Genomic DNA, 26,603 nt, shown 5'->3' with positions numbered 1-26,603 from the left:
TACCAAATCTAAGCCAATCACAACGCAGTCTTACATTTATGGCCTTATATGGTAATCCCAATATCAAGCTTATACATATTCATTCAAAGCAACCCTGGCACCACCCATAAACCCCTCCCCCTCCCCCATCATATGTTAAAGGCTTCTTGCAGAAAGTAGAATTTTAGCTGAGACTTGGAGGAAATATGGGAAGCCTGGAGGCAGAGGTGAGGAGGGAGTGCATTCTAAGCATGGGGGACAACTAGAAAGCTAGGAGATGGAGTATGTTGTGTGAGGAATAGCAAGAAGTCCAGTGTCACCAAATGGTAAAGCATCAAAGGGATTAAAATGTAAGAAGATTAGGAGGATAGGAAGTCAAACAGAGAATTTTGTGTTTTATCATACCAGTAGTAGAGAGCCACTGGAGTTTGTTAAATGGGGGAGGGAGCATTGCAATCATATCTGTGCTTTAGGAAGATCAATTTGATGCCTGAGTGGAGGTTAGACCAGAGGCTTGAGCCACAGAGAACAACCAGAAGGCTTTTGTAATAGTCCAAGGTGTGTGGTGAAGAAGACCTGCACCAGGTTGATGGTGACTCAAGGGAAAGAAAGAGATACATAAGAGAGATGTTGCAAAGACAGAATAAACAGTGTTATGTTTTCATAGTGTGTTGTGGGTCCTCTTGAAAGAATTCACAGACTCAGACCATCTCCAAACCAAGTAAAGGCATTTATTAAGAGTACTACCTCTCTGAAGTGGGCTGAGTTCCAAGAAGGAACCAGAAGGCTAATGAAAGCAAGACAGGGATCATTATAGGGCATATGATGTTAATACATCATTACATAATATGTGACAATTAAAATATAGTTGGGGTTTGTTAAGGGATTGCATAATAGGGGAGGGGTCCCAGCCTCAGTGGAACTGCACATGCAATTACCCACAATGCATACAGATAAACCGTTTTGAGGGGAATGTATGTAGGTTAATAATATTATAATAAGCCTCACTACATCATAATTTCACCTAAAGGACAGTCTTTATATTACTGCTCAGTTTCCTACTTAGGGAAGTGCCTTCTATTGTTGCGGGATCCACATCCTGCTCAGGCATCCTGGTGGTGCTGCTTTCTGATTGGCTGGCTATTGTGGTTTTGTCTGAGACTAGATGAATGTAGTTGTGGTTGACTGCATGGACACACCTGCTGTTTCTGTGAGGAATTTGAGTTCATGGACATATCTGCTATTTCTCTGAGAAATATGAGAATTGGGTGTGGGGGCAGTGGCTAGGATTCCATCACATGAATACACTTGCGGTTCAGTGAGGCCCACAAGGAAGTTACAATATTGGGTCTGGGGGAAGCTTTATTAGGATGCCATCAGTAGGAAATGGAAATAGATTGCATGTTTGGATTAGAAAGAGTGACACCTAGGATGTGAGTCCAGCTGACCAGGAAGATGGTGGTACCCTCCACAGTAACAGGAAACTTGGGGAGAAGGAAGGAATTTTGAGGAGAAAGATGGTTCAGTTTTGGCCATGTTAAGTTTAAGATAACTATAAGACATCCAGTTTGAGATGTCTAACAGACATTCGGAGATGTGAGACTAAAGGTCAGGAGAGAGGTTATGGTTAGGTAAATAGATCTGAGAATCATCAGCATAAAGATAATTAAATTCATGGGATTTGATCACCAAGTGAGATAAAATAGAGGGAGAAGAGGGACCTACACAGATGAAGATCCATTAAAGGAAACTAAGAAGGAACAGTCAGACAGGTAGGAGGAGAACCAGGAGAGATCAGTGTCATAAAAACCTAGAGGGAAGACAGTATCAAATAGAAGATAATGATTAAGTGTTAAGAAGCATGAAGGTTGATCAAAAGCCATTAGATTTGGCAGTTTATCTAGCAAAGACAGATGGATCAAGTGAGGGTTGTTTAAGGATGAGGGAGACAAGGGGATATTTGTAGGCATCAGATAAAGAGAAATTGAAAATCAGTGACAGATTATATATAGCTGGGGGAAAATAAAAGCTTAGAAAACAGAAAGAAAATCACTGAGACAGTTGGGATGATAGGGGAACAGCTTGTTGGAGAAGAAGGGAATGGTATGGAATTACTGGTGGATATAGAAGCATTTGCCTTGGGAAAGGGGATGGCCACCTCTTCATGAGACAGGGGTGAAGGAGGAGATAGTGGTAGAAAGCATCTAAATGGCATGAGATAAGGAGGGGAGAAGAAGTAGCTCTTGGCCAATGTCCTTGTTTATTTCAGTGAAATATGAGGCAAAGTCCTCAGGTAAGAGGGAGAGGGGACAAGGAGGCAGAAAGTTGGAGGAGAGATGAAAAGGTCTAGAAAAACTGTTACAGTGAGAGGGATGAGTCAACTAGGGAGCCCAACTGAGATTATAGAACACAAATTTATAGTGGATACAGTGAACACATGATTTCCTTCAGCCTCGTTCAGTATGTGAATAGGAAAGAAAGCAGGTGCTGGTGGAGTAATCCAAAGCTAGGGCTAGGAAAAGCAAAAGCATTAATAGAATAAGGAGATAAAGGAAATCAAGAATAAATGATAGTATAGCATTGAACTGATTCACCAAGGGGTTAAAATGGAGAAGGAAGCAAAGTGTAGTCCGTACAGGGGTGATGTGCTGGGAAAGAGCTGGAGCGTAGAGGGACTGGAGGTTGGTGAGGATGAACAATAGGGCTAAGGGTTGTAAGGCAAAGAGAAGAATGGAATAGCAAGAAGTCATGATCAGATAAAGGAATTTCAGTTCATGAATACTGAAGTGAAACATTTGTGGGTGATGGCAAGATTAAGGGCATGACCATCCCTGTGTGTAACTGACGTGGAATAGAGGACTGGGTCATGAGAACTGAATAAATTTAGGAATTTAGCCAATACCAATTCTCCCTCAGACTATAATTGGGGTTGAAGAGTATTTTTTCCCTCTCCCTCAGCAATGGTATACAAATAAACATGGCAACAAGAACATATGTTTGCCCTAAGCAAATCTGAGACTGAACTCAATTCTCTGGCTACCCATTCTGTTCTGTGTTCTGGACTGAAGAAACTAGATGTTTCCAGGCTTGGTGGCTACCTTGTGAGAGAATAAGAGGTCAGTTACTGATTGATGAGCAGATGGTGCTTTCTGCAACAATTCCTCAGAGGAGAGTATGACCACAGCTAGGAGGATGTTGCAGCTGAAAGGAATAAAAAACTTCAAGCTATCCCCTGTCTAGCCAGCAGATTTGGATCTTGTGAATTACTCTGATGGTATATATCCAAAGCGAAAGGGAAATATTGAAGCTCTCTCTATCCCCCAGGAGAGGATAAGAGGAATGATGGGTTATTATTTCACATTTTATGTATTTGTCAAAGTGTATTTATGAGTCTTTTGTATTTTAAACATTTCTTTTATGGTAGAAGAAGTAAATAGCTCTTTTATAACTAATACCTACTTTGTATACTATCTTTTCTGAAGGGATTCTATTGATCCCTATTAGGAAACTATACTTCATCTTTTACCTCCATAACTCCAGACAGTGTGCAGGAACCAGTGGAAAGAAGAAAATCTTGATTCTTCCCCCTCCTATTTTTTAAGGATCAGGTTCCCAAGATGAATCTGGGTCTGCTTGAGCCAAGGGAAGGAGCCCCATTTGGGGAGGTTCCCACACTTGTCAAGTGGAATCAGTATCAGGTTCCCTGGCCCATAGTTTGCAGTCCCTTTTTTTCTTCCTTTTAAAAAACATTGGCCATCTGCCCTTCTCTAATCCTTTAATACCTTTCATTCTCCATCATCTTTTTAAAAAAAATTATTGACATAGCCTTAGCATTCACAGAGGCAAGTTACTTCATTAATCTAGGGTGCAGTTCATCTTAGCCCAGACTCATATTCATGGAGAGCAGCTTTTACTAGCTCTTTGTTTATTTTGGGCATCAACTTATTATTAGCCATTTTTGTTCTTTCATTTCTAGTCCCAAACTATTTTCCTTGACAGAGAAAGCAGGAGAAAAATAAGAATGCTATCTCTCTGTTTTCCATTCATTGTCCTCTTATCATCATCCCATTCTCCCCAGGCAGCCTTCCTCATCTGCTTCAGCTCATTCTGAGCTTTAGCAGTCCTGACACTATCCTAATTGGGCTGGACTGTTCTTTGGTGTTGCCTTTCTTCCACCCTCTGTACATTTAAGATGAGTTATCTGGGTATGTGCACTGGTCCTTTTTGAGAACTTGCTCTTTTCTTCCCTGTTGTAATTGTTTATTTTTGTGCCTTCCGAGTGTCATTCTTGGTCATTCTCTCCACACTAGCTGTCTGTGTTGGCTTCTAACTCTGGGCTCCTCACTCAAAGAGCTATAGGCTTCCCTTGTTAGGGAAAGAATTACTAGTCACTGTACCTTAGCAGAGAGTAGCAGGTGGCCTAGAAGAGGCTGATTTACTGGAAACAAAAAACAAAAACCCAGCAGACAGTATCAGTTCAGTGAATGCAAGACCAGAGGAGCTTCCTAGAATAGAGAAGATGGGATACTCTATGGAAAAGAAAGTTGTGATGCCTAGCAGAGATGATTTGACTGCCAGAGGAGAGTGGAGACATGATGTCCAGCAGAGAACAGCATAATGCCAGCCATCACCAAAGGTCATCAGTGGCTCTGCAGCATTAGAGATGTCAGTTGTCCTGGCTGTGTATATTTACTGCCTAGCCATGTCCTGAATATGTGCCTTCCTTCACACTTCCTGTCCCCTTATTTTCCTACCGTGTACGCTTTTCACAAATGCTCCCTGACTATATTATGTGTTCTTTGGCTGCATGCTCTGTGTGCCCACTTCCTACTTGTAGAATGGTCACTTGTAGGAAACTATACCCCAAGATGTACAGAGTGAGCATCTCTTCTTAACATTCAATTTGCTATGCAATTTCAGTAAATATATTCTGCTTTGAACTAATTATATACTCTGGCCTTATGAATGAACGTACAGTAGTTGGGGCCCATGAGTAGATATTGAACCACAGAGTACTTTAAACAGGAGGGACCTTTTGGACGGCTCACATGTAAAGGAGTGTCACATTTCTACCTTCATTCATGCATACAAATTGATAGGGACAAGGTACAATCTAGTTACACAAGAATGTATATCTTCTGGACTCTTCCCCAAGACACTTTCCCAAGAGACAAGCAAGAGAGGGTGAATACAGTGGAATGAGGTCCCTTGCTGTTTATAAACTGACACACAAGGACCTCTTGAGATGTAACCTGTTCTAAGACAACTAGAAAAGAAGGCACTGGAAAAGTTCTCCTTATAAATACTGGCTTATTTTGAAAAATGGGTCTAGCTTAGAGTGTAGATGAAGACATTTTTCTTGAACGTGGCTAATATGGGATTTTTTTTTTTGCTTCACTATGTGTGTCATAACAAGGTTGTTTCCCCCCCCCCATTTCTCAATAGTATGAAGAGAGGAGGAAAATAAATTGAAAGTTTTAATTTGATAAAATTTAATTTTAAAAATGGATCTAGAGATTCAGATAGGTAGAGGCCATTTCATCTCAATTCCACAAGTCAGATAACTGATGTTTTACTGTATATGCAGTGAACCCAACTGTACATACTAATGTTAGTGGATAGGTAATCTATCTACTTATATTTTGGAGAAAAGAAATCTATCAATTATGCCAATTAATGTTATAATAAGTCACTTTATGATGGGTCTCTTTACATGACTTTTTTCTTTTTCCAACCAGTGCCCAATCTGTGCCCCACTATATAAAGCGCATCTTTCTCAAACTATCTTTCATACTTGCTACTACCCCACCTCAGCTTATGATATTTTTGTATCCTGTGGACACCTCTTGTGGCAATACATTTATTTCATCAGAGTTGTGTTATAATTAACATCTGTTTGTTAGTGGATAGGACATGATCAAGAGTCTCATGGTGGGCAATACCATCTTGCCATTGATTTAGGAGTACTTGCAGGTGATACTAAGACCATCTCAGCTGTGCCACAAATGGACATTGTGACCATATACAAGTAACTCAATGTCCCTGGGATTCCCTTTCCTAATCTGTAAAATGAGTTTTGGACTAGATGGCCTCCAAGGTAATTTCCTGCTCTAGGACAGTGATCCTACACATTTGTTTGTACTTCAAAATTTACAGAACACTTCCTCATAAATTATCTCACAGCAAATAGAGTTGGACATGACTGAAATAACTGAACAACAAAACCTATAAAGTAGTGAGGGCAGGGAATCAATTAATTAATCAACAAGCATTTATTAAGTACCAACTACGTACCAAGTACTGTACTAGATATTGAGGACATAAAGATACCTGCTTTCAGCAATGGAATGGAACAGAAAGGCATTTATTAAATGCTTATTTTCATAAGCACTGCAGATACAAATAGAAAATCCATTCTCAAGGAACTCACATTCCCTTTGGGGGAAACAATAGATAAAGGAGGCCTCATGATCATAGTCAATTCATGGCAGATGGAAAAGCCAGTCAGTGACAGTAACAGGGCAGATGGTCAGACCCCAAGTATCTTAGCAGGACAAATGGTCCCAGGAAAAATAGAATAGTAGGTTCGCGGGTCAGAGTAGAGTGGGGCTCTGGAATACCTCCAAAAAGATCTAAGTTCAAACTTGTCTTAAACGTTACTGGCTGTATGACCTTGGGCAAGTCCCTTCTGTTTTACTCAGTTTCCTCTCCAATAAAATATGGATAATAACAATACCTATTTCTCAGGATTGTTGTGTAGGTTAAGTGAATAACCTATGCAAAGCACTTTGTAAACTTTAAAGCACTATATAAATGCTATCTGTTGCTGTTGCGATGATGATGATGGTGATTTCTCCACTGTATACTTGGTCTCATTCCATGGAATTTAGGAAAAGGCACTGGAGTAATAGCATGACATTTCTGATCTAAGCCTTTGGTTATGAGGAGGGTCTCCCAAGGGGAGGTTGGTATAAACTATCATTGCTTCAAAAAATGCTTATTAAGATTTTACTAAATGCAAAGAATTGTGCTGGATGAAAGCCTCTTCAAGCATCTTCTGACTTTCATTCCACTGGAAGTCAATAACACCACACAATTGATAAGTAACAAAATTCATACAAAGTAAAAGCAAAGTATTTTTTGTTGGGGCAGCCAGGTGGCTCAGTGAGTAAGAGTACCAGCTCCAGTGTCGGGATGACCTGGGGATCAAATCCGGGCTCAGATACTTAGCACCACACCCAGAAATAACTGGCTGTGTAACCGTGAGCAAGTTACTTAACCCCAATTGCTTTAAAAAAAAAAAAGTATTTTTTGTATCATTGTCTCCCTCAGAATCTAGCATGGAATTTTTGCCCATAATAGCTCCTTGACTTGAGCAGCTAGATGGCACAGTGGATAGAGTGCCAGGCCTGGAGTCAGGAAGATTCATCTTTATGAGTTCAAATCTGGTTTCAGATATTCACTAGCTGTGTGACCCTGGGCAAGTCATTTAACCTCGTTTGCCTCAGTTTCCTCATCTGCAAAATGAGCTGGAGAAGGAAATAGCAAACCTCCAGTATTTTGCCAAGAAAACTTCTAAAGGGGTCACAGAAAGTCAGAAACAACTGAAATGACTGGACAACGCTAGGCCCTTGACTTGTGTTTTTGGAATGAATGAATAAATTAATAACACCTTGAGAATTCTTCCCATTTTGCTTTGAATATCAATAGCAGAGTGGGGGATGATGTGAAAAATGCCTTTATATGTGATTTATAGTTCCTGAGAACTTTCAATATGTTATCTCATTTGATTTCTGTAACAACTCTATGAGGTAGGTAATTGAAATAATTTGCACATTTTACAGATGACAAAACTGAAGATCAGAGACATTAAGCTATTTATCCTAGGTGGGATGGAGGAAAGAGAAAAACCATGTGTTAAATGCCTACTATGTGCTAGGAATTATGCTAATAAGCACTTTACAAATATCTCATTTGATCCTCACAATAACCTTGGGATGTAGGTGCTATTATTATCCCAATTTTACAATTGAGGAAACTAAGGTAAACAGAGGTAAAGTGACTTGCCCAGGATCTGAGGCTGGAAATGAAGTCTTCTGACTCCAGGCCTAGCACTCTATCCCCTGGGTCACCAACTGCCCCAAGGTCATGCAGCTGGTAGGTATAGGATGACTTCTGTCTCCAAGTTCAATGTTCATTCTACCATACCATGTTCCTTTCTCATATATAACATTCCCAATATTCTAACCAATTGCTCTCTCTTCTGTTTGGTCTTTGAAATAAGTTGGCAATTACATTAAGCCCTCTACCCCTCCCATGCTACAAATTAGGAAATGAGTCACTGCTGTTGCTTATTATTATTTATCACTGTATTAAATGCCAACTAAGCCATAGGCATCGAATGCTCTCTTGTGTTAGCCCCCTCCCACACCCTGTGGTTTTTAGGGTCTGACAAAAGTGGTGTGGTTAAAATTAAGGCTAACTCTTAGCCTTGGAGAAATGCTGCCTACACAAAAAGCTTTTCCGTGGATAGAAATTAAGAGACCGATTCATCTTTGTGAGTACACCACAGTGGCTTTTGGATGGAGTTTTAAAAACAGATATCCAGGTGTTTACTTTTTATGAGGTTAACCACAAGGAAAAAGTTGTCCATTCTCCCCACAGGTCAAAACTCCCAGGTCTCTGGGGCTAGGCTGGCAATGGGCTTGTGGTTAATAAGAACAAGTCTAATTTTAGAGGGGTTTTTTCCTCTTGGGTTAGGAAGTTATCTTAGATATAGTGGCATTTAATTTCGTTGACTTTGTATCTAAGATATTTTTCCCTTCTTTGAAAATTCTTTCTTTTTAAAATCAAGAACCAAAGTCTTTTGTTTTAAATAGACCAAGTGACTGATTGATCATAGAGCTCAAGTATAAATAAGATGATGATGTGATACGTCTGTAACAGAGCCACTTGTCATTCATTAGCTTTGGGACTAATTTTTTCAGCATGGAGCTTGTTTCAACTTTGAGAAAGGTTTGGGCTGGGAGGATTCATGACTTCTCTCTCCTTCCCTACTTCTATAACCCCTCCCTTCTAGCTTCTTTCTTCACTCTGTCCTTCAAAACTTGCTTCTATCGGTCCTCTCCCATCACTCTTGTTTCTATTAAATTAGCTTTGCCTATTCCAATCCACCTTCTCTTTGGGTTGTGGGGGAAGAAGGTTTGGATTTGAACTCAGATCTTCCTGACTACAGGCCCCCAGCTCTCTATCCACTGACCTACTAAATTATTTCTAAGCACATCCAGTTAGTGAGAGAGATGGAACGTGAACCCAGGTCTCCTGAGTCCCAACTCAATGCTTCCTTGACTATACTATACCCTTAGTATGGGTTCCATTACTATACCATAAATCCTTTGGATCCTCAGTGATGAATCTGGATTAACCCTTGGAAATGAGGGAAACAAGAGTAACAATAGTAACATTAACACATGTATATGATGTGTTAAAGTTTACAAAAAGTCTTCATTATAATCCTGTGAGCTAAGTAGTATTATTGTACCTACCTAACAGATAGGGAAATAGAGGCTCAGAGAGATTTCATCAATATTAATAATAATAATAGCTGGCATTTCTAAAGTGCTTTAAAGTTTTTCAAGTGCTTTGCATTTATTATTGCATTTGATGTTCACAATGACAGTATGAGGTTTATAAATATAACAGATAAAATTATCCACTTTTAGAGATGAAGACATTGAGACTGACAGAAATTAACTAACCTTAGAGGAACCTCTAAGGTTCCTTCCAAATTTAGTGCTCTAGAAACATAGGGCAATATAAGCACTTAACAAACATTTATGAAATGTCTACTGTGTGCAGAGAATTTCATCACATTTCTTCTAATTACTTATAGCATCCAACTCCTACAATGACTTCCACCCTTTGGGTAACAGACTTGTCAGTCTAACCTGGTCCTCTCTGCCCACACTTCAAAGTCAAGGGTACATTGATACAAGTACTTTAAATAGAGATTCACCATGGCTCTGTGGGGGTCAGAGAGGATGGAGAGGACACACTGAACACCCTCACTTAGATCAGAGGGCATTGCACTCTCCTCTGACTGGAACACTGATTCAGTAATAGCATTAACAGACCCATTTTAGGGGTTCTAAGGGTTAAGAATGTTTTCTTAAGATTGACCTGGGTCATGGTATTTCTTGTCTTATCTCTCCATCTCCCTTCTCTACTCCTAGGTTAAGGACATGTGTCATTCATTCCTTTTTCATTCTATGATAAGCCTAGTCCAAATATTTAATTCAATTCAATTTAACAAATATTTATTAAGTACATGTATATGTATAGTTATACCTAGTACATGCTAGGTATACTTTTAAATTCCAGGAAAAAACTCCCATTTTCCTGCCTTAGTCTTTTTCTGCACAACAAATTGCATATTCTTTGGTCATACTAATTCTTCCTACCTGTTACCCCTTCCTATCTTCTCTGCCTTTTCTGTATGATCTCTCTTATCTGGAATCTTTTAATCCAGGCTGGGAGCTTCTATTTTCCTAGATGATTAGTGTCTCCCTGCCAGTGACTTCAAGGGTTTCAATTCCTGAGCTCCTCTGATCCAAGAATTCCCACAACCTTCAATCTAAATGATTTTCCTAACCCTAGAATTTCCTTCCCTGAAGCACTAAGCCAGGAGTCCCAACAAGAGCCTGGACCAGGGGTGGGCAACCTGTGGCTTCAAGGTCACATATGGCCCTCTAGGTTCTCAAGTGCGACCCTTTGACTGAATGCAAACTTCACAGAACAAATCCCCTTAATAAAAGAATTTGTCCTGTAAAACTCAAATTCAGTCAAAAGGCTGCACCCAAGGACCTAGAAGGTCACATGTGGCCTTGAGGCTGAAGGTTCCCCACTTCTGGTGGAGTAACAATGTACCAAATCTTGGGGCCATGGGCTGCAGACCATTTTGGCCTAGGCTCCTGGATGACATGTCTTGCTGAATCCTTCCTGTAATGCTTTCCTGTTGTGGTTTAAAGGTGTTGGTCCCAACCCCAGTGTGAGGGGTCAATGGGCTGCCTTGGCACCATTCCGTCATGCCTACCTCCCTCTATTTTGTGTCACCAATTAAGACATACATATATATGTGACCTTCCCTTAAACACAGCAAATAAAAGAGCCTATTACCTTCAGCACTGACTGATTCACTCATCAAATTCCTGAGTGAAGTCCATTTAATCCCAGCAGCAAAGAAAGACAAAAATAAACCATTTTTAACTTCAAAGAATTTACCATAGATTATGACATTATTGTGGGAATACAACATGTACATGATATACATAAATTCAAGGCTATGACTTGAGGAAAAAGAGAGGATTAATAAACAGGGGTGAAGCGGGGAGGAGGTAGAAGAAGGGAAGACTTCCTGTAGGAGATGACCCCAGAGCTAAGCCTTAAAGGCATATAAGACTTCTGAGATCTGGAGGTGAAAAGGGGAGTATTTACCAGTCATGGAGGACAGTTGGGGTGAAGGAGATAGAAAGTTGAATTCAGGGAATAGCTTTTTTTTTTAAAGCAATTGGGGTTAAGTAACTTGCTCAAGTTTATACAGCCAGTTATTTCTGGGTGTGGTGCTAAGTATCTGAGCCCAGATTCGATCCCCAGGTCATCCCAACACTGGGGCCGGTGCTCTTACCTGCCCCCCCCACCCCAGGGAATAGCTTTTAGCTGTTTTGCAAGAAGTTAAAGTTTATAAAGTAGAATATGAATGAAATAAGACTGGAGAGATAGCCTGAATATAGATGACAGTGAGCTTTTGCCTTGATTCTAGACATGGGATATTCTAAAGAAAAGGCAAAGCAGAAAGAAGAGGGCCAAAATAACTCGAGTTGTGAGGAGAGAAGAAACTGGAAGCAGAGAGATTTAACAGGAAGCTATTTCAATGGTCCAGGTGAAAGATGATTGAGGACCTGAACTAACACAGAGGGAGTTTAAGTACAGAGAAGTAGACAGTACTTAGATTACTTTAGTCAAGTCATTAAGCCTCATTGGGTCTTCATTCCCTCATCTGTGAAAGAGGAGATTGGGGTAGATGATCTCTAAAATCTCTTTCATGTCTAGATCCTGTGATTTAAAGAATGGTTTGGAAGTTGAATCAGCATGATTGGTCACTTGATTAGCTATGGAGCTTTGAAGGACAGAGAATAGTCAAGCAAGACTGATATTAGGAACTTGGTTAAATGGTAGGAAGTGTGTGCTTGGTGGCATGTATTGATGATGAATTCATTTTGGGATAGATCATATTTGAGATGCCAACAAGAAATCCAAGTAGGAATGTGCAGCAGGCAGTTGGCAATGGAAAACAACTATATTCAAGAGAAAGATCAGGGCTAAATATTTATCTTGGAGAGTCTTCTGCCTAGAGATGATAATTAAACCTATGAGAGAAGATGAGATCACTATTGGAGAGAGTGTGGAGAGAGAAGAGAAAAGAGCCAAGAACTGAGCCTTGAGGGGAAATAATGCGTATGATAAAGGAGAGTAATTCGGTAAAGAAGATTCAGAAAGATCAATCAGACAAAAAGGAAGAGAACCAGAAGTGAGCAGTCAAAGACTACAGGAGAATAAACGGTATTCGGGAGAAGGGGACAATTAATAATGTCAAAAACTATAGTGAATTCTGGCCTAGTCTCTCTGCCCTAACCCAAAAGTCAGGGGTAAATTGCTACAACTACTTTAAATGGAGATTTATCATAGCTATGTGAGGGTTGGGGAGGGTGGAGAGGACACAATGAGCAAACTCTCTTAGACCAGGACACGTTACACTCTACTCTGGTTGAAATGTTGACGCAGTAATGGTGTGATAACAGAGGATGATGATCATAGGAAAAAAAAGACCATCAAATTTAGAAGTCAAGAGATGATTAAAAACCTTAGAAATAGCTATTTCAGTCAAGTTACTCAGTTGAAGGTCAGATTGCAAAATGGAGTCAGTGAGAGTGGATGATTTTCTCCAGGAATTTAGTACAATGAAAACGGGACAGCTTGAGGGATTGGCTGGATTGAATAAAGGTTTTTGGTTTTGTTTTTTATAAGGAGGAAGACCTGTCTGTGGGTAGCAGAAAAGGAGCTCGCAGATAAGCATCGGGTACCTCAAAGCCAAAGAAGCTTGCTGCTGACCACATATACATGATAAACATGAATAATCTGTAACAAAAGGCAGAAGAGGAGAGCTATGAACATCTGGTGGGGGGTTTGTGTTTTTTTGTTTTTGTTCTTTGCCTTTCTTCCTCTCATTCATTTGCTTGAAAGATTAAAAAGAATCTTGGGTTTAGAAAACCAAGGAGGCTCAGACCCAGACAGTCCTGGTCATTTTGCTGAATAGGCAGTCACTGAGATGATTCCCAATCAGAAATCAAGTGGAAGTTATAAGGACTTTCTAATCTTAAGTCCAATAGTTATTTAATGTAATGTATAGCTGAAGAAAAAGGAAGTGAAAATCAAAACTTGCCCTTCCCATTGTAGATCAGAAAGAGGCTTGGAACACAGAGACCTTTCCCTTGATAACCAGGAAGAAGAATTTAAAACCAAAACAGCAACAACAACAAAAAAACACAACTAAATCTTGACCTAAGGATACACTGACTAAATATGTTACTTATTTGTTGTTTTCAAATTGTTTCAGTCATGCCCAACTCTTTGTGATTCCATTTGGGGTTTTATTAGCAGTGATACTGGAATGAGTTGTCATTTCCTTCTCCAGCTCATTTTACAGACAAGAAAACTGAGGCAAATAGGGTTAAGGGACTTGCCCAGGTTCACAGTGTCTGAGGCCAGATTTGAACTCAGAAAGATGAGTCTTCCTGACTCCAGGCCTGATGCTCTATCCACTGCACCACCTGGCTGCCCAATGTTAGTCACAGGTATAACTAAAGAACTGTCAGACCACCCTTATCAAGAAGAACTTTACTAGCTGCTGAACCTTAGTAGACAGACACTGAGATGGCCAGTAGGTTCTCTGATGAATAGAAGCCTAAAAGTTGGTAGCAGAGAAAGATCACCAAAAAATCAGTGGAGATCCACCCAGGAGTGATCAACACAGTCTATGCACTTTGAGGAGAGTATGTGCCTGGCAGAAACTGCGTACTGCTTGAGAACCATGGGGAGTAGGTCTAGCACTAGTGGCATGATGACATCACTGGAAGACGAGACGTGAGTTACTTCTTGCATAGGTTTTTTAATGATGGGCTTTGCCATAAATGATCCCTAGATTTGTTCACTTTTCCCAATGATGCGGAAAATTTGTGAGAGGTTAATTCAGATTTATGGAGTAGAAATATTTTGTTATTTATTTCTTACTATATTGTTTTATTAAATGGCTTTTCAAAAATGTGTGAGTCTTTACTTCTCTTAAAATATTTTTTGTTGTTCTAAACTTGACAGACACCAACAAACCAAAGCATTTCCAGAAGCAAAGAATTAAAAAAGATTACATATAAAACAGCAAAACTCATTCTGTACAGCTTCTTTTTTTTTAAAGCAATCAGGGTTAAGTAACTTGCTCAAGCTTACACAGCCAGTTATTTTTGTGTGGGTGACGAGTATCTGAGGCTGGAACCAATCCTGGGTCTCCTGACGCTGGGCCAGCACTCTTACTCACTGCACCACCTGGCCACCCCGTACAGCTTCTTTTTTAAAAGTTTTTGTTGTTTAATCATTTTTCAATCATGTCTAACTCTTCATTTTGGGGTTTTCTTGGTAAAGATACTGGAATGATTTGCTATTTACTTCTTCAGCTTATTTTACAAATGAGGGTTATGACTTGTCCAGAGTCACACAGCTAGTGTTTGAGGCCAGATTTGAACTCATTGCTATCAGTAGATCCAATCTTAAATCATACCCTCTGCCCTCCCCACAAAAAAGCCCTTTCTTTGCAAAGTTAGCATAGTGATGCAAGATACATCCACACATGTCTAAAATGCATGTCTTATTCTGCATCTCTAATCCATAATTTCTTTAGAAATCCACAAATCATCCACAAATGCTTTGGGAAGCATGTTTCATCATTCATCGTCTGGAGTTCTAGTTGATCATTATATTGATCAAAGTTCTTAAGTCTTTGAAAGTTGTTTTGCTTTACAATGTTGCAGTCATTTTATAAATTATACTTTCAATTTTATTCACCTCATTCTGCATCAATTCATAAAATCTTTACAGGTTTCTTTAAATCTAGCTCTTTTTATATGACAATAATATCCCATTTCACTCATATACCATAATTTGTTTAGCCGTTCTCCGAATGTTGGCCATCCTCTTAGTTTCTACTTCATTGCTGAGGCAAATAGAGCTGCTGCAAATATTTTTGTGCATATGGATACTTTCCCCTCCTTCTTTGATGGCTTTAGCATATAAAATTGGTAGTGGTGTTGCTAGGTCAAAAAGTTGACACAATTTAGTGATTCTTGGGGTACAATTCTAAATTTCCAGTTTTATCAATGATGCATTAGTGTAACTGTTTCCACATCCCCTCCAAAAACTGCCATTTTCCTTTTTTGTCATCTTTGTTAATCTAATGAGTTGAGGTGAAACTTTAACATTGCTTTAATTTATATATCTCTTATAAGTTTGGGGACATTTTTTCATAAAATTGCTTTTTGTTTTTTGGGGTTTTTTTTTTGTTTTGGCTTTGGGAGGGCAATTGGTATTAAGTAACTTGCCCAAGGTTACATGGCTAGGTTTTGTGTGTGATGTGTGTGTCAAGTGTCTGAGGTCGGATCTGAACTCAGGTCCTCCTGACCCCAGGGCCTATGCTTTACTCACTGCACCACCTAACTGCCCTCATATAATTGTTGATAGCTTGTTTTGCTTCTTTTGAAAACTATCTGTATCCTTTGATGATTTATCTCCTAGGGAATAGCTCTTATTGCTGTATCGTTTAGTTAATTTTCCATATACCTTGGATGTCAGATATTTATTAGATATATTGGCACAAAGATTTTCCCCCATTAATCATATTCCTTCTAGTTTTAGTTGCATTACTTTTATCTGTGCAAAAACTTTTCAATTTTATGCAATTAAAATTGTTCATTTCATCCCCTGTGATCCTCTCATTCCTTTGTTTGGTCAAGAGCTCTTCCACTATCTTTAGTTGCGAATGGTATCTCTTTTTCTGTTTCTCTAATTTGTTTATGATATAACCTTTTATATCTAAGTCATAAATACATTGTGGCATGTGGTATCAGGCATTGGGTGTCAAGTTCTAGGCCTTATTTCTTCCAGATTGCTTTCTAATTTTCCCCACAGTTGTTGCTGAATATAAAATTCTCTCTAGTAGTTGTAGTCTTTGGGTTGATCAAACACTATGCTACCATGTGTCTTTACTTCTGGCTCCTTATCTCCCTCTGATCAGCTTTGCTATTTCATAAATAGCACCAAATCATTTTGATGAGTAGTTACCACTTTGTGATCTAGTAACTATTTCTTTTCTTTCTTTTTTTTTCATTATTTCCTCTGAGATTCTTGAGCTTTTGTTTCACAAAAGTAGTTTTGTTATTTTTTGAATACTATAAAGTAATCCTTTGATAGTTCATTTGGTATGACACTAAATAAGTAACTTAATTTAGGTTGTATTATAATATTTATTACACTAATATTAATAACTAACATTTATATAACACTTATGTGTTCCAGGCACCATGCCAAGTACTCTATAATTATCATGTCATTTGATTCTTATAGCAACCCTGAGAGATAGGTGCTCATATTATCCCCATTCTACCATTGAAGAAACTGAGGCAAATATGGGTTAAGTGAATTGCCTATGAACTCAGGTCTGCCTAAGGCCTGTGTGCTCTACCCACTGTACTATGAAATCAGGATCAACTGATATCTCTGTAATTATTTGTCATTTTTATTTTTATAGAAAGTGTTTTGTATCTGTATTCATATAATTTCTCTGTGTCTTGGTAGGTGGACTCCCAAATATTTTATATATTCGGTACTTATTCTGACTAAAATTCCACTTTCTTTCACTTCCTGCTGGGTTTTGTTGGTGATATAATGAAATACTGATGGTTTGTGTGGGTTTCTTTTACATACTGCTACTTTGCTGAATTTATTGTTTCAATTAATTTTCATTGAATCTCCAGGGTTCTTTAAGTAGACCATCTTATTATCTACAAAAGTCAATAATTATATTTCCTCAATGACTATGCTTATTTTCTCAATTCACATTTCTCTAACTAGCATTTTTAGAACTATACCAAATCACTTCTAGAACTAAGTCAAATTAAATGTCTTTACTTTGGAACTAATTATCTCTACTGGTTCACCAGTAAAAGGAAAAAAATCGATAGAGGCTCATGAGCTATGGTTTTTAATTCATGTACACCCACAGAATACCTTGAACTTTGGGTTGCTTTTCTGGGGCCGCTACCTCTCTGGGAGGGTGAGTTACACTAATTACTATAGTAGGGAAAAGGAGTGCAAAGGGATATTTTCCGTGCCATAAGAACACAGCACAAATTGGAATCAAGGGCCCAAGAAGCAGGGCCGGTTTTGGCAAGAAGTCTTCCTCAGTCATAGGAGGAAACATGAAAAAATGACCATAGCACTTCTTTTTGAGGTATGGTACATTTGGACTGAGTTAGACTAACAACTGCTAAGGTCTCTTCCAATGTTCAAATACTGTGAAACAGCTATTCATCAGGAAGGGCCTCAGTTTGATGAGTCAAGCTTAATTGAGAGGACAAAGATATAGAATAGTGTGGTCATTGTAGGGGGCTTAAGAAAAGAGAAGGCTTAGGCCTTCAGAGAACAACTGTTGAACCGTACCTACCGCCTGTCACTAGAGAAGGGGTGGGGCATTTAGTAAGTGTACAACGAGGATGCATCATCAGACATGGCCAATGTTTATTTGCCTTGGTTAAGTGTACATATTTGTTATAAGGGAGTGTTCTTTTTTGGAGACAAAAGGCCAGTGATTGGAAAGTGACAACTAGATAAAAAAGAACATCAGTATTATTTTTAAAAAAGAGAAAAATGAGAGGGTTTAAAAAAGCATAGCAGGGAGTGTGACAAATCAATGAAGGGGAAAAATGATAATAGAATGTATATAGTGCTGTAAAATTTGGAAAATGTTTTAAATCATCTCATTTGATCCTCACAACAACCCTGTGAAGTGGGGAGTATTATTATCCTCATATAACAGAAGAGGAGACTGAGGCTGAGTGAGTTGAAATAACTTACTTAGGGTCACACAGATAGTAGGTGACTAAGGCAGGATTTGAGTTCAGGTCTTCTTGACTTCAAGTTTAATGCTCCATCTACCATACCACTATACAGTCTCCATTTCAACTAGAAAAGGTTCTCATACAGGAAGAAGGGAACAGCTGAGACAGGTGACATGATTTTGCAGTGAATTGGCAAGATTGTGTGACTTCATCTGATAGCATTTAGCAAAACAGGGGTAGGAGTGGAAAAGTCAGATGACCAGTTGAAGTGATCAACTATATGGTCAAGATGGTGAAGAGAGGCAAGTGAGGCCAGAGCAGGGATGATGGATGGTGCAGGATGGTGAGATTAGAGTCTATGGTGAAGGCAATGAAGAGGTCAACTGTTATGAGGCAGAAATGAAAGGACAAGACATGATGATCAGAAAGGGGAATTTCGGTGTTCAAGGTCATGGAGATGGCATAGTTATGAGTAAACATGAGATCTAAGGAGTCTGGATGGCTGAGGTGCAGTGATGGTCATGGAAGATAAAGGAAATCACTGAAGCATGATGCCAGGGTGTTATAGGGGACATCAATGTGCTGATCAAAGTCCCCAAAAGTTAGGATAAGGTTTGGAGTGGAGAGGAAGACTGAACCAAGTGTTGAACTCCTTGAGAAAAGAGCTAGAATGACTTGTGTCCAGTAGACAATGAGAAAAAGAACAGGAGCAAGTGATAGAGATGAATGGAGTGAACCTCATATAAGGAAAGGCTGTTGAATGAGGATAGAAGGAGTTATGTGGCAGATGGGAATGAGGTACACACTCACATATTTTTCCTGGCCCATGGTGTTTGGGAGCATGAATGAATGAAGAAGTGGGAGGATAGAGAGGATGTGACTTAGCTAGAAAAAGATTATGACCATTCCTAGTATGGAAGACCCATAACTAGTGGAAGGTGACCAGGACTTTGCCCTTGGATTCTAGTATGAAGTGTAGGAGGAGGCATCTGGTCTACTTCTCCCTCCCTTGCCCAGTCTCATATTACCATCTGTAGGATACTATAAACTATGGTGTTCCTCTTCCAGGGCTCATCTTCCCCAATAGTAGGCTCCCTTCAATTACTTCATCCTAAAGATTGGAGGTGGGAATATCAAGAACTCTAGGTTATGACATATGGTGTCATAGCCCAGACTCTCTTGGTGCCTCGGTTAGATTAACTGAACCTGGGTTGGACTGTCCTCTACAATACACAACATTCCCCCTCAAATGACTGACTCAGGTGCAAGAATTTCTAGTTATGACTCTGGATTACATCAGGTTGTCAGTTAGACTTGAAATCGAGGAGAGCTGGGTTCAAATACTACCTCTGACACTTATTAGCTGGGAGAACAAAGGCACAAGTCATTAAGCTTCAGTGACCTCATTTGTAAAATGGGGATGATCATATGTCTAGTATTTATCTCCCAGGGATGTTGTAAAGCTTAAATGAGACAAAGTATGTAAAATGCTTTGCAAACTTTGAAGCCATATACAAATGACTGTAATTATTATTCTGCATCCAATACAAACAGAATCTTGGCTAAATGAGAACAAATAAGCATTTATTCTTTTGTTTTTATATTTAATATGTCAACATTCAGACTTTGCTGCTCTCTTGACACTTTTTGTCTCTCTTTGATCTTTGATAAGATCAAAGCCATTTGAATCTTTTGCCAAAGGTTATGGGAAGAAAAAGCCCATTGCTTAAAATTAGCTTATTAGGTACATTGCCTGCTTTCCAGGCTGCCCTACCCAGAACAGTTGGTCCTGAATGTCTGCCAATACTGGTGATCTAAGTGATGCTTCCTCTTAGATTTGTGTGGGGTTCATTATAGGTTCAAAGGGAAGTGGAGACTGAAGTCCAGAGGTGTAACAGAGAAGGAGTCTGTTATGTAGAAGAGACCGAGTTGTTCTCTAGGTGACTGATTAGGTGCCTTATGTCTTTCCTTACCTTTGGTTTTTTAGGATTTTGAATAGAATCCTCTTGTGATAAGCTAAGAAGTAATATCTGTATTCTCCTAATAACCATTTCCCCTCTTGCAATATTGCCACTGATTAACCGGGTGTGTACAAGATGTGCTAGGACCATAAGAACAATACAACAATTTCCTAGGTATTAGGACTATGCTAAAGGTAAAGGATTATTTTTCTAGAGAAGAAAAAACCTGAATCATAATGTACCATCCAGTGATGCCTTTAACTGTCAGTAAGCATTACAGTGGTATTTAATATCTTTCACCTTTGAAAAGAGAGTATTTTATGATTCGTCACAGAAGAAACAAAGAAAGATTTTGTCCCTCCCTAATATTTCCTGAGGTACATTCCAAAATAATCACAGTATTTACCTACTTTCTGGTTTCCTGAAATATAGGATAACTCCATCTTTTTTGTATCTGGTGGAGAAGCTTGAAATGGAGATTTGTGTATATCCTAAAATGGAAAAAGAAAACAGGTAGATGTAATGGGAATGTGATCATATATGTAGTTAAGAAAAATAAAATTAAGATTTTAATGTTTGCTTATTTTTCTACCAAGCATAGATTTAGACTGTTTTGGGGAGCCAAATCTGTGATTTCATCATTGTAAGGGACTTCTGGTGTAGAAACTCCCTCTACTGATGAAGATCTGCTACTTAATTAACCAACAATCAAGCATTTATTAGGTGTTTTCTAATGTGTTAGGTACTTAAGGGTTAGTGAAATTGACTATCCCTTCAATGGGTAGGAGACTTGTAGATAGATGGACAGGTAAGTACAATATAGATGTGAGGTATATATCCCAAGGAGGTCATGGGGGAAAAAAGAAAGGCTCCATATACAATAAAATGTATATATATCGCAGCACTTTTTGTAGTAGCAAAGAACTGGAAACAAAGCAGATATGCATCAATTGGGTAATAACTAAATAATGATATATGAGTATAAGGGAATATTATTGTTCTGTAAGAAACGAATGCAGAGAAACACTGAAAGACTTGTAGAAACTAATGCAAAATAGGGTAAACAGAGACAGGACAGCAAATGACTATAACAATGTAAATGGAAAAAAAAAACTCAAAACAATTGAAATTGATTACTATAAACTGAAAAAGAAGACACTTGGCCTTGAAGAAGAGATAACAGAAGATGGGGGGAGGAGAGAGTACACAGATATGAAACATTGCAAATGAAATCAGATGTTTTTAATGGATTGATTAGTTCGTTGATTTTTTTTTTTCACTTAATGTTTTCTTTAAAAAAATTCTTTGTTATGAGAGATAGCTCTTCCACCTACTCACCAGCAACCTTGCTCACCTGGAACTACCTCCCTGCCCTGGGGACTGCTTTCCTGATTGGTGAGTTTAGGACGAGGCTCACCATTTCATGAGCAGCCCCAGCTGAGCTCACTCTATTCCCAGATCAATTCACTGTCCCTGCTGCTGCCATCATCTCACCAGCATCAAGGGGAACCTTCCTCTCTCTCCCCCTCCCGTCCCCACTGCCAGTTTTCCTTTAAGTATTGTCTTCCCTTATTAGAATGTAGTCTTCTTGAAAGCAGGGACTGTTTTGTTCTATTGTATTTATAACCCAACATAGTGTCTTGAACATAGTAAGCTCTTAGTAAATACATTGTCCCTTCCCTCTCCACTTCCTCTCTCATTTCCTCTCCCTCTCTCCATCTTCTTTTCCCTTTTCCCTCTCTTCCCTTCTCTCTCTCCCTTTCCATCTCCCCCTACCTCTCTCCTTCTTTCCCTCTTTTCCCTCTGGATCTGTGGAATCCAGAAAGGCTTCATGTAGAAGAAGGTGGTGCCTGAACTGAGTCTTGAAGGAAACAAAATTCTAAGAGGTAGATCCACAAGAGTGGAATTGACCAGTAATATTGCAGTCATGTCTGATTCTTCATAACCCCAGTTGGGGTTTTCTTAGCAAAGATATTGGAGTGGTCTGCCATTTCCTTCTCCTGCTTATTTTATAGATGAGGAAACTGAGGCAAACAAGGTTAAGCAACTTGCCCAAGGTCACACTGGATTTGAATTCAGGTCTTCCTGACTCCAGGGCAGGCACTTTATCTGCTGCACTAACTACTGCTCTGCTCAGAAATCTTGAAAGTCTTTCCCTCCCAGAATGATTTCTTTTTTTTTGAGTAGGCAAATGAGAGAATTTTTTTGTTCTCATTTCTTACTTAGCTTAAACCACTGAATGGATGTGGCCTCAGACAAATTGAGACCTGGGAAAGACCTTGCTTAGAAAGTTCAAGGTCTCCCACTGCATCTGGGGCCATCTCCAGTCATCCTGACCTGCCACCTGTCACTGGATTCCCTCCCCTTCCACTCCAACGACTCTGGAGGGCAGAAAGAAGCTAATGACTTTGTATAGCTCTGCCTCACTTAAATCCTATTCACTTGCAAGTCTTGATGTCATTGGTCCTCTTCCAGAAAGAACAAACACCAGCAATAATATCACCTAGCTGGGAGTAAAGTGAGCATGACTAGGGCATCTTATGGAGGGCTATAGATGAGAAAAATAAGGCCAGATTATTATAGAACAGTCTTAGAGAGGTCACTGTGGGCACTGAGAAGTTATATGATTTGCCCATGGTTACATAGCTAGTATGTATCAGAGACTGGATCTGAACACAGATCTTCAAGGCTAGCCTTCTATCTACTTCACCTTGCTACCTCGCTACATATTCTATGTAAAGTGTCGTCGTCATAGATCAGTATAACATAGGTATAACATATAACATATATATATATATATATACAGGATGAAATCACAGAGAGGGATGCTGAGAGATTGTCTTGTCCATTCCCCTGCCTACAAAAAGGACTACACCCTCTAAACCTTGCTAGAAAGAGTATTCATTCTTTCTACCATCCCTGGTGACCACTCAGGTCTCTGTAAAGAAATTAATTTCCTGCACTCTCTCTTAACTATACTGAACCATAGCAATGACCCCTACAGCCAGACCAGTGCCTGTGAGTACAACTGTGTGTATAATAAATATACCTTTTTTTCTTTTATTATGAAGTAGTATGACCACTCCTCTAGAATTACAGCTGAAGAAGGAAATGAAACTCAAACTCTGCCCTACCCACTGTAATTTCTTTTACATTAACTGTAACTCCTCTCTGGAGGTGTGACTCATTAAAGGTTACATCATTTTTTTGTTTTAGGGATTACCAGTCCCATCTTGATAGGATTATTCCTCCCTTTAGAAAGGACCACACATAAAATTGGTTTAATATAGATGAGATAGAAATGAGGTGGTCCTGCATAGCACTGCTTTTCAAATGATCCTCAAACCCAAATCAATAGAGAACAGGAAAATGGGAAATAATCTTCAGTCCTATGTGGTTTTTCCCACCAAAGAACAAAGAGCTTTTATTCATTGGGTCACTTCACGGAGTCAAGAAGTCTTCCTTGAAGAAACCATATAGAATCATTCACATTTCAGGAACTTAATCGAACTGAACAGTTTTGAGAGAAATACCATGGATTTCACGCCAGGTTTTCTAGCATTTTCATTTAGCACAGTCAACCGTGTCCCTATTTGTCACCATGCACTGCTTTGTCTGTCAAACTTGGGAATCCAAAACACCTATGACCTTTTCCATTCACACATCAAACTTCTCCCAAACATACAATACTGACGCTACCTCTTTCCCTCTATCCTAATGCCCTTTCCCACTCCTTGCCTCTCCCCTCCCCCACCCCCAGCTTCTATTTTTGCAAATCCAACAAATGCCCAGAGGTTGTATCAACCCAACTTTCTGCATCCCTAATATTAGCACTTCGACAGCCTGACCTATTAACCCTTTCACAGATGGCCTTTCTTTGCAGCTGTTACACACATCACAGCCTAACATTCCACACTGAAACCTAAAGAATCTTAGGATGTGCTTAGCATGTGCTGATTTCTGTTCCCCAAATGACAGCCTTCTGTAAGAGACAGGTTACACGTCTGTCACAGCAACTGGACATACCCAATGGTGCCCTCCATCAATCCACATTGATATGGTTCCTCAGAGACCAAACTCACTGACATCCAATACATGCAATGCAACCTATTCAGGTTGTGTACATGGCATCAGTTTGTAGATAAGTAGATAAATAAATATAGGAGGTTCAGATATAGGATAGAACCTTGAAAACTAGAAGGGACTTCAGAAGTCAATGAGGCCAGACCCCTCCCCTTGGTATGAAGAAAGAGGAACACCTGTGCATAGTTTCCAAAAGGCTCCTCGGGATGACAGATGTGGTGTATGTTCACTCACTGATGCTATTATTAGAAGAATTATATACTTACTAAGCTGTTGTTGAGGATGTACTGGATTAAGGTTCAAGAAGCCTGACTAGTAAATGGGTGACACGCTTTTTAGGGTTGGCTGGGTGGCGTGCAGAGTTTCACAACCACACCTTAAAATATTCAGCAGAACAGCCTGAGCCTCCCAGTGAAGGGCACCTTCTGAATGGCAGCCAAATCCAATATTTTCATGACTCAACCAGACTGACCTTCCATCCCAACCCAGCCAGCCCTGGGGAATGGAAATGCAGCCTAATGCAATGGAAAAAGCATTGGAGAGGGAAGTCAGGGAGCCTTCCTACCCCTACTCTTCCATCCCTTGAACTCCTCACCCCAGCTGTGTCCTTCTAAAAAAGTCATTGAACCACACTCTGTCTCAACTTCCTCATATGAAACAGGGACAAGAACACCTCTCTACTACCTACTGAACTGGTTGTGAGATTATTTTGAGGATCATAAATATTCAGTCCATATATATGCACCTACTATTTCCCTTGATAGAATATAGCACCTTGAGGGAAAGGACTATTTCTTTTTTGTTTTTATATAATCAGGACTAAAAACGGTGACAGGCATGAAGAAAGTACTTAATCAATGCTTGTTGATTGGTTAGTGATACAAAGTGCTTTGAATTCCGGGTAAAATGTATGATGACATAAATTTAATGGCATATGCCAATGCCTCCTTCTCAATGAGTCCTGTAAATGGTCTGATGGGGTCTGTTCATGTTGTCTTCATCAATATCACAGACCATCATATCTAAAATGTAAGTTTCCCAGCACTTAGCCCTGGGATCTTCACAAAGCATGCACTTAATAAATGTTTTTGAGTGATCATTACCATCACTATCACCACTGCCATTTCAATACAATAAACATTAATTGAATGTCTGCTATAGGTTAGGTGCCAGTTCTAGGTGCTGAGGGGGATACAAAGATAAGGAATGCATAGGCCTAGCTCTCAAGGAGCTTACAGTGTAGAGAAAGAGGATTAGGCATACAGAAAGAAGCATAAAATAAATCAGAGTGTGATAAGTACACAAGTTAGATGGGAAACAAAGTACAATGAGAGATTGGAGGAGGGAGAGATCACTTCAGCTGTCAGTCTGCTTTGGGAGTATTGTATCACATTCTGGATGCCACATTTTGGGAGAGACATGGTCAAACCAGAATGTGTCCAGAACAGAACTTCTGGAAGGGAGGGATGCAAAAAGGGGTCATAGAAAAGGTAACATTTACTGAGAAGCTGAGGCAGGATTTAAACAGATGGAGATGAGCTCCATTAACTAAAAAGTGCCAAGATGGGCATGAGTAAAACCAAGTAGGTTTTAATCTTCCAAAGACAAGACATCCCTTTGATGTTTTTATTGGAATAGTTATAAATGGTTATGCACCCAAATATAATGGTTATTATATGTTTGTGTGTATAATATGTATAAAATGGTTATTACATATGTGTATAGCCTATGCTTAGATGATATATGCATATGATATGTGTATATGTGCATATATTACATAAGTACATAATAGTTGTATATTTGTGTTTATATATATAACATGCATTTATATATGTATATGGGTGTGTATGTATGTATATATAACGGTTATTATAAATGTGTGTATAACCACTTTTGACCACTTCAAAACTCCTTGAAAAGAAGTATAAAAGAGAAGGTGTCTTTGGAAGGTTACAATCTGCTTGGTTTTACTTATATATACATACATATAATAGATATTCACTTCTATATACAGATATCTAGCTGCATGTAAATATATATATATTATTGAAATGGTTATAAATCAAAAAGAAGAGAGAGGTGTGCACACACTTAAACAGTATGGTACTTTCCAAATGTCAAAATTTAATGTACTTACCTCTCATTTGGGTTTTCAATAGTATAATTTTCCAGATTGAGGGCTATAACTAAAGGGCAGTGTGATATAGTAGATGGGTGTGTGTGTGTGTGTGTGTGTGTGTGTGACAGAGAGACAGAGACAGAGACAGAGAGAGACAGAGAGAGAGAGAGAGAGACAGAGAGAGAGAGAGAGAGACAGAGAGAGAGAGAGACAGAGAGAGACAGAGAGAGAGAGAGAGAGAGA

Source organism: Petaurus breviceps, unplaced genomic scaffold (genome assembly GCF_028583685.1).
Source record: "Petaurus breviceps papuanus isolate PSGF00001 unplaced genomic scaffold, PetGlider_PUasm1.0 229, whole genome shotgun sequence".
Lineage (NCBI taxonomy): Eukaryota > Metazoa > Chordata > Mammalia > Diprotodontia > Petauridae > Petaurus > Petaurus breviceps.
The sequence above is the reverse complement of the archived record's forward strand: the minus strand, read 5'-3'. Positions refer to the sequence as shown.